This window comes from Elephas maximus, chromosome 1, assembly GCF_024166365.1.
Source record: "Elephas maximus indicus isolate mEleMax1 chromosome 1, mEleMax1 primary haplotype, whole genome shotgun sequence".
In the NCBI taxonomy this organism is placed as follows: domain Eukaryota; kingdom Metazoa; phylum Chordata; class Mammalia; order Proboscidea; family Elephantidae; genus Elephas; species Elephas maximus.
Genome location: NC_064819.1, coordinates 114,262,364 through 114,272,087, shown reverse-complemented (window position 1 = coordinate 114,272,087; position 9,724 = coordinate 114,262,364). Strand labels below are relative to the sequence as shown.

The 9,724-nt window shown below is 39.8% G+C and overlaps 1 long non-coding RNA gene across 1 annotated transcript; it reads left to right on the top strand.

Annotated features, from left to right (window-relative positions):
- The first annotated feature begins 444 nt into the window (after window positions 1-444).
- Window positions 445-9,125, top strand: LOC126081781 (uncharacterized). Its single transcript, XR_007518441.1, has 3 exons — window positions 445-814; window positions 1,970-2,154; window positions 8,123-9,125. It is a non-coding gene; the product is annotated as an uncharacterized LOC126081781 (long non-coding RNA).
- The last annotated feature ends 599 nt before the right edge of the window (window positions 9,126-9,724 follow it).

The following is a 9,724-nucleotide window of genomic DNA, read 5'->3' as shown; positions in this document are numbered from 1 at the left end:
TTTTTTTTTGGTTACTGGACATACTTTTTCCAGTGAGTTGAGAACAGGGCCATCTGAAGCCACTAAGAGGCTTTCTCATTAGCAGTGAGGTCATACATTCTACTCTCCCTCTTATGGAAAAAGTAAAAGACTCTCTACATTTCCTGATTCTTACTGGTCCATGAAGGAATAAGAAGTAGTTGAGAATAAGAAGAAAAACAGATATTACTTATTTTAACGTCATCTCCAACTGATTGAGATACCTGAAGTGGGGAGAACAGTCGTACGATGGACCAATCCAAATGTAGCAAATAACCCATAAGATGTACTGTTCTTTCCTTTCTAGCCTCAGCTGTTCAAAGCTTATAAGGCGACTTAAACAAGACCTAGAATAGGTGGACGTAACAAAACAAAACAAAACAAAACAAAAGCGAAGAGTACTATTGTAAAATGACGTGACCTCTACTTTAATGTATTACAGCTACACAAAGTGCTACCTTTTTTGAAGCTCTTTGGAAACTTTGTATGCAAAGAGGTGACACAGCTTCCCCAACAACACAGTTATTGAGCAGTTTTGTTAATCGACACTGCCTCTAATGAGAAAAAAAAGCTAATGCTTTATTTTATAATTGCTACGTGGATTTTAAGGTTCTGGGTGGTACAAATGGTTTGGACTTGACTACTAACCTAAAGGTTGGCATTTGGAACCCACCCAGTGTTGTCATGGAAGAAAGGCCTGGCCATCTGCTTCTGTAAAGATTACAGCCAGGAAAACTGCTGTGGAACAGTCCTGCTCTGTGACAAATGCGGTCACCATTAGACTCAATGACAACGGGTATGTACATTTTATATTGCTTGGAGGGTATTATCTATAAAGTTTCTTTAAGTGTTTACCTTTTCTTGGGATGAATACATTAATGATGTCTAGGCTGTTTTTAAGATTTATAATTGAAGACACCTAGAGAATACAGCATATTTTTCCTATTCTCTCCCTCCTCTACCATAATGATCACTCTTTTCAAGCATTATGCATAATGCAGTAGACTTTTTTTTAATTTAGTGATTGCATGACATTGATATATTTTAATTCATTCTAAAAATAAATTTGAGAGATTTCCTGTGTCCATCGATTATAGGAGTGAGGGTTGTAAATTATATTGCAGGAATTAGGAGAGTGTCAATGATAAGGGAGGAACTTGTAAATAATTTGAGATGTTTTAAGTCATCCTACTTTACTTATACTGATAATATAAAATAATTCAAGTGTTTTAATTGATTTAGAGATAGACATTAGAGAAAGTTTTTTAAAAGGATTGCAACTTTGGGTAATCGACAAAAGAGGTGAATGCATTAATATTCCAACTATAATTAATAAATAAATGGCTGTTTATATATGACTACTTATAATTTCCAGACTGTTATTACATAATATTTACTTAGATGGATTGAATAATCTCAAAACGTGTATTTAAAAAAATTTTTTCATTTCTTTAGGATCTAAGCAATGCATAATGAAAACTGACATTTGTTCACAAACTGTGATCAGTGAAGCATGCAGTATTTCTTTGGGATTATTCTCCAAACAGCAGTTGCAAATGATCCTGACTTCAGAAATGCCAGGTTAATAGCGTTGCTGCAGGAAATTAGCTTGATGAACGTTCCATACGTGCTGCTAAGTGGTGCTTCATGTGCCTAACTCCACATATAACTGTATCCCACAATAGTTAAAACAAGAGTTAGAGACAAAAATGATGAGCAAGGTTCAATTAGTCTATGGGATAATGGAACAGACCAAACAGAAGGAAAGAAGATGCTGTTAGAACAAAAACTGGAAAAAACCTCAATAGGGAATCCAAAGTGAATTAATCACCATGTCAAATGGTCCATGAGTCAGGGCCCAGCTTAGTGGTTTTGGCCACCTCCTTATGAAATATGTTCTGGTCTCACACCCAAAATTAATTTTTTTTTGTCCTCTTTTGCCCTTTCATAGCACGGGTTGTACTTCTAGCAATCACTTGATTTATTTGGCTTTGGATGTCAGTTGTTTACATGCCTGCTTCTGTACTAGCCTATAAACATCTTGGATGTGGAGGCAATGTCTTATTTGTCTTTGAATGCCTTAACCCTCACAAAAAATGTGTATCTCATCTGACGTACTGAAAGAAACTAATAAAAGTAAGTAAATATATAAATAGTTTACATTTTAACTGTAAGCTTTTTGCTCCAGTCCATCGTATAAAAAAATACAACAGAAAATCACCATGATAAAGCAATTTTTAGCCCCTCTTCTAATTAAGAGACAAAGAATTACATGATTAATTAAATTAGCATTCTTCCTCAATATTCATCAAGTTCCAATTGTTTCTCACCTGGGCTGGAAAAGGCTGGAGTCTGTTTTCCCAGTGTGAGCAGTATAGAATACGCGATTACACAATCAAGAGGAATTACCAAAAATAAGTGAGATAGATGCTCATGCAAAAGACCGAATTACCTAATTTGAATTCTTATGTAACAAAGCTCACTAAGAAATGGTATTATGAGGACCCTATCTGAGGAAGCACTTGTGGCAGACACTGAGTATGAGAAGGTAACAAGATTTTGTCCTTTCCTTGAAGAAGCTAACCTATCCAGGAATGGAGATTGGCATATAGACATAGGCCAATGACATGGCTTAGTAAGGGCTGGAGTTGCAATAATTTAATCTGATGGGGAAGCTGAATAAAGAAAATTAAAATACATGTAACATAAACGTTTCTTCAATCTACAAAAACTTTGAAGAAATACTACAGGAATATAGAGAAAAGAGTGGTAAATTATGCTTGAGCAAGGATGTCTTGGAAAGGTTCAATAAAAAGAAACCTGAGTTTGGGCTTAAAGGATCACACAGACTATCGCGCCAGAGGGGTGGTATTTCAGGCCAAAGAAATTGCAACAATGGTTGAAGAGTAACCAGAGATCTGGTGTAGTTGACAATGAGGAGCTATAGATAATTTCTAAGCAGATGAGTGGGATGATACAGAAAGGATTATAAAAATATAGTTCTGATACAATGGAATGGATGCATTGAAGTGCATGGAATGGAATGGAATGGAATGGAATGGAATGGAATGGAATGGAATGGAATGGAATGGAATGGAATGGAATGGAATGGAATGGAATGGAATGGAATGGAATGGAATGGAATGGAATGGAATGGAATGGAATGGAATGGAATGGAATAGCTGAGGGATACTGGAAGTGGGGACAATTGTTAGAAGCCATTGTGCTGGTAAGAAATTATGGAGAATGGAGTAGACTAGTGGCAGTGTGAAAAGAGGCAAGTGGAAAACAGAAAATTTAAGAGGATGTTGGAGTCCCTGGGAGATGCAGAGTTAAGTGCTCAACTACTAGCCAAAAGGTCTGTGGTTCACGCCCATTCAGAGGCACCTCAGAAGACAGGCCTGGCGATCTGTTTCGAAAGGTCACAGCCTTGAAAACCCTATTGAGCAGCTTTACTCTGCACACATGGGATCAGAATTGACTCAACAACAACTAACAAAAATAACAAAGGGACATTAATCTTTATAGCTTTAATGGCAATGAAATTGTGATAGTTTTTAAAGTGACAGGGACCACAGGAGAGGGAACGTTTTTAAAGGAGTGGGGGAAAAATTCAGTTTGGTGGGGCTCAAATTTTACATGACCGGGTAGAAATTTTGAGAAAGTGACTAGAAGATATTTGTCTACAGGACCTGAGTCTTGGTAGGGCTTTTGGGACTGGAGGCAGATCTGCAGGCTCCTATGTTGGAATCACCTCAGTGGCAATGGGTTTGGAACGAAGATGGAGGAACCCTGATGGTGCAGTCGTTAAAGCACTTGGCTGCTAACTGAAAGGTTGGCGCTTTGAACTCACCAGCCACTCTGCAGGAGAAAGATGTCGCAGTCTTCTTTCATAAAGATTACAGCCTTGGAAACCCCATAGGGCAGTTCAACTGTGTCCTATAGGGTTGCTATGAGTTGGAATCAACTTGACCACAACATTTTTGTTTGTTTGTTTGTTTTAAGAAAGACGGTGTCCCTGGGTGGTACAAATGGATAAAATGCTTGTCTGCTAGCCCAAAGGTTGGTGATTCGAGTTCATCCAGAGCTTCTTGGAAGAAAGACCTGGCTGTCTACTTCTGAAAAATCAGCCATTTTTAAATCCCAATGGAACACAGTTCTACTGTGACATACAGGGATTGCCATGAGTTGGAATTGACTCAACGGCCACTGTTTTTTAATGGAGATGGTAGTTGAAGCCCTGGTGGTGACTAAGCCCCCCAAGAGCTGAGAACCAGAAAAGAAGGGAAGGCAGTGCGGCCTTATTTATGGTCTACATTGTAGAAGGCACTGTGCCAGGCACTTGTCTATGTACAGGATTAAAACTGAAACCCCAGAGACAACTAGGATTTATTGGGTAAAATGAGTGAGACAAAAGAGAAGCATGCAGTAGAGAAGAGTCTGAAGACAAAGGAAGAAAAAATTTCAAAGGGAGGAATGCCAAATGCTGCAGAGGTGTTGATTAGGATGAAAACCAATTATTTATCATTTAAGGTCGTTGTAAACCCTCCCCAGTTTTATGTGAAAACATAAGCCGACTATTCCCTTTTATATCACTGCTGTTCCTCTAGTCAATCTGGAACTGTGAAATGATCTTTAGTGCTAGCCATCCCCCTCAGAATTGGAAAGGAACATTTAGTTGATTACTGCATCTTAGGTCAACTGAACACCCCCTCCTCTATGCATATCAGCTGCTAGGGACTCCAGTTGCTCACAGTAGCAGCTGTTAGCACTGATTCGGCCACAAGCAGTAACTGAGCAGGAGTTAAATCATGCTAGGGAGAAGGTGAAGGAAGATGGAACTCATTTCTCACTCAGCAGAGTCACCACCTTTTTGATCAATAAGGAGCAACAGTGAACCTGAAAATGTAGGCGGGCTTTCCCCTTGCTCTTCTCAGAGATTCATTACAGTTTATACTCAGTTTGAAAAGAGACTTGATGGCCAAAGCATATTTAATTACTTCACTTTTAATAATATATTTGAGATATTTTAAAAGGTCATTTGTTAAGCTGCCATAATAAAGGTTCTCTCTGTCAGGGTATCAGGATAGGGTAGTGATGAGTTGAAATTGACTTGACGGCAACAGTTTTTTTTTTTTTTTCCCCTGTTAGGATGGAGAATCTCTGGGTGGCATTAACAGTTAAGCACAGGCTACTGACTGAAAGGCTGGCAGTTTGAACCCCCCCAGAGGTACTTCAGAAGAAAGACCTGGTGATCTGCTTCCAAAAAGTCACACTCATGAAAATGCTAGGGAGGGCAGTCTATTCTGAACCACAGGGGGCCGCCATGAGTCAGAAGTGACTCAACGGCACCTGGTTTGGGTTTCTTTGGTTTTGTGTCAGGATGAGGGAGTAAGGGGTAAAGAACCACGTACCAAATCTGCCTCCTTCAAGAAGTGGAGTTGGACGAAGAAGAAGGTCGCAAATCTCAATATAATCCTCTCCCAGGAAACAAACCAGAGACAAACAGAAATAAACAAGAAAGCCAACTCCTGCAGGTTTATATGACCCTGGTGTCTTGGCACAGTCAGTCAACTGTGTTTATTATCCTCTGTAAAAAAAAAAAAAATGTACCTACTGCCCTCAAGAATCACAGAATCTATCTCTGCCTCTGCTGAGCTCATTCTACCCACCGTTAATAATTATCCTAAACTCAACAATAATCCTTCTCCTGACCTTTGGGGGCTGTCTTCTTCCTGTGTTTCTTGAAAAAGTAAAAGGCATAAACGTTGTTAAACAAATTGTGTATTTCTTCCCTCGCAAGAGTGTTTATAAACAGATGCATTGTTCTGCTCTGAATTGTCTTGGTATTCTGATAAGAGAAGACATTTAATTAATCCGCTTTTTTTTTCAGTCACCATCAAATTGTTCATGGTGCTCATAATATCTCAGCTGACTTTAATTTAGGAAAAATGTATAGGTTAGCGGTTTTAATCCCAAATAGTAACAATTCTATTAGGAAGATAAAAGGAATAAAATGATAAGATAGGACTTCCTATCACAAAACCCAAGAAAAATATAACTCTCACTGCCAGTAGGAAAGAGAGCCTGAGGCAAGCATAAAAGTGATAATGCAGCAATTTGGAAAGTGAAATCCAGGACAGCATCGGTGAGAAAAAGGAAGTGAGCCCATGGTAGAGGTAAAGCGACAACATCCCTTGGCCACACTGGCTACCACCTCATGGCGGCTGCAGGAGACAGCAGTTTCTTAGCAGGGAGGTAGTTTAGCACAGGAGGGAAGTTGATGGATTGCCAGGGGATACAGACTATGACTTCCAACATCTACGGGAGGGAGGAAAGGGAGGAAATTTATTTCCCCAGCTCTCTATTGTTTTTTGCTTTTCAAAGTTTACTCTGTGGGAGTTAATTCGCTTATATTCTGGGATGCGATATTTGCTTTCTGTACAAACACAAGATGCCAAATCCTCTCCTGTGGTGTGGTGTTTCATCCAGGTGTGGAAGTAGATGGGGGAGCCAGAAACTCTGTTGTGAGGCAGGTTGGCTTGCCTGTGCAAAGGCATCCAAAGGACAAGGTTTGGCTTTCCCAGGGCAAGTGACGTGCTGGCTCCAGACATGGGACTGAGAAGACTCCACCAGTCTGCTCAGCATGGCAGCTTCTGAGGTGGAACATGGCCCAGTGTCAAGGAGGCTGCTGGTATCCAGGGAATCTGAGGAGGTGCCTAAGATTTGCGTCTTATAAAATAACCTGAGCCTATGAAAGTAATAAGTAAAGCTGAGTAAGAGAGACAAATCAGGGATTTTGTCAAATGTAGGTGAACACAAAAATCACGGTAGTTTTTATCAAACAACCATGTGTCAAGGTGGTCAGTTAGAACAATAAGCCAGACTGAAAGTAACAATTTATCCACTTACTGTAACAGTGCAAGCAAGAGGCAAAAAGAAGTGCCACCTCCCTAGTGTTCTATTTTTCCCAATGGAATGGCACCAAGTGAGAGTTAGGTGGGTGCAATGAACGTGGGGAGATTTGTTTCACTGTCCAAGAGCCCTGAACACAAGGCTCCTGCCTCTTAATGGACCTGTGGAATGGGGGAGTGAGAAGGGAAGGGTTAAGAGGGGAAAGGTGCTGACTCAGAGTGGTCCAAGGTCCCTGATAAGGAGGTTTCAGTAGAAGCGTCTGGAAAGTGTCTCAGCTGAGGCCCCTATCAGGAGGCCTCGAATGGAGGTGAGTAAGCTAGCGATGCAGATATGCATATGAGCATGGCTGACCCTGAGGGGGCTGAGTTCTTGAACTGTGACTCCCTCCAGAAAACTGCCACGTCCCAGCTGTGCACCAAGTCTGGTATGGAGAGGGTAGCTTTCTCCCATGAGGCTTGCAAAGTAAGTAAAGCCTGGTAATTGCCTATGGTCATGCACGAGAGATTACACATAACGTTACACGTAAGATTGGCCTGGGACTGGACTCCTCATTTTAAGTTTACTTAAAAAAAAAAAGCCATCTCCTATTATAATAAAAATGAACCCTTTACTCTCAAGATTTGTTTTTTGTTTTTTGCTAATCAGCATTTCATACAAACTGATACTTTGCAACATTACTTTGATTCTTTTTCCTACATTGCCATTCATGTCACATGCTCTGCAATTAACATAGTGAGGAATTTATGCTTCAAGTGATGCACTGACCACACACTGGGTGAAAAATGATAGCAACATAAGGAATTCCAGCAGAGACTCCATAACTCAGTTGCAAATTTTGCAGGAAGTAATGTATATGACTAATGCTTCTGTATTTGTTTGTTTGTTTTCTTTCAAACTAACAATCAGCTTAATTTAGACCCTGTCATGGGCTAATTGAGAAACTATCACTTCTTCAACTTTCCTTAACTTGAGATTCTGTGATGTGTTTGTTGAGACCAGATTTAAAATGACTATCATGCTGTTGCTATTGGTAGAAACATATTCTTACAAATATAATGTGGTCGCTTATATTAAGGACTCATGATTCCAGCGACTTTCATAGTAAACAACATAATTCAATTATGGAACAAGAAAATAGAGAAGCGCCCACAAAGTAAGATTCTTTTTTTCGTTCATTTTACTGTTACAGATATTGCAGCCGCAATAGCAGATTTGTAAGGAACCCTGGTTTATAAAGAGCTCAAGACAGTGGGGAAATTCTATTTTCTCTTGACTTCACACCACCAGTATCTTCTGGAGCAGAAAGGAGCAGAAGAGATTCTCTGCTAACTTCTTGTTGGATGAGCAGGCCCAGTTCTCCTATTTGCTCCCATTCCTCCTACCACAGAGAAATAGCAATATAGCACTGAGGATGCTGCAGGTAAACAGTTCTTCCCCAATCCAATGGGCACAAATCTAGGGTACAATCACCTGAAGGCTGACTTGAGCCATTTCTGATGAACAAAAATTGTTACCATTTTTTGAGTACTTTTTATGTACCAGATATTTTTATAAGTGTTTGTTTAATGCTTTTAGTCCTCACAACAATCTTAGAAGTTAAGTACTACTATTGACCTCATTTTGTTGAGAAAGAAACTGAGAAACTGAGATACACAGAGCTTATGTATCCTGCCCAGGGCCACACAATTAACAAGTGGCAGAGCTGGGCTTTGAGCAGTTTGGAGCCTGTGACTGTCTCTTAGCTAAAATTTTGATTGCTTCCTCACTCCTAACTTGAAATGATGTGTGTGTATAATATGAATTTAAGTGTGTGTGTGTGTGTGTGTGTGTAGGTCCCTGGGTAGAGCAAATGGTTTACACTCAACTGCTAACCTAAATGTTAGCTATTCATATCCGCACAGTCGTACCATGGAAGAAAGTCTTGGTGATCTACTTCCATAAATGTTGTTGTTAACTGTTGTGTACCCTCATGTCATTTTCTCCTCAGAGCTATCCCATGTGACAGAGTAAAACTGCCTCATAGGGCTTTCTTAGCTGTACGCTTTACAGAAGGAGATTGCCAAGTTTTTATCCTGAGTAGCTGCAAGATGGGTTGGAACTGCCAACATTTTGGATAGCAGCTGAGTGCTTAACCATTGCACCACCAGGGCCAAGAAAACCCTATGGAGCAGGTCTACTTTGTAGCACATGCAGTTGCCATAAGTCAGAATTGTCTCTACAGCAATGGGTTATTTTGCGTGTGTGTATGACTTCTTGATTCCCTTATTTGCTCAATAGCAAATATGGGACATATTTTCTAAAAAGATCTCATTTTTCTCTGCTTAAAAGAAAAAAAAAAAAAACTCTGTTGTTGTTGAGTCAATTTTGACTTGTAGTGACCCTATAAGACAGAGTAGAACTGCCCCATATGGTTTCCTAAGAATGGCTAATGGGTTTGAACTGCCAACCTTTTAATTAGCACCCGTAGTAACTCTTAACCATAACAACACCAGAGTTTTCTTCTCTGCTTTACCAGATAATAAATGAAGATCAGGAAGGGAATCTGAGGTTCCCTGAAATTACTCTTCTTTCAGCTCTCATAAGCTCGATGTCAAATAAGTTAAGGAATCTTCCTCCTTATCCATCATAAACGTGCTCAGGTTTAGTGAAAAATGAGAGGTGACAGATTGTTTATTAAGTCATTTAACCACTAACACATCTTCTTGCTCTCTCAAGTAGTGAGATATTACCTAGGCTGCTATGAAAGGTAATAAACTCATAAATGAGTGACTGAGAAAAGCTGTGATATGTC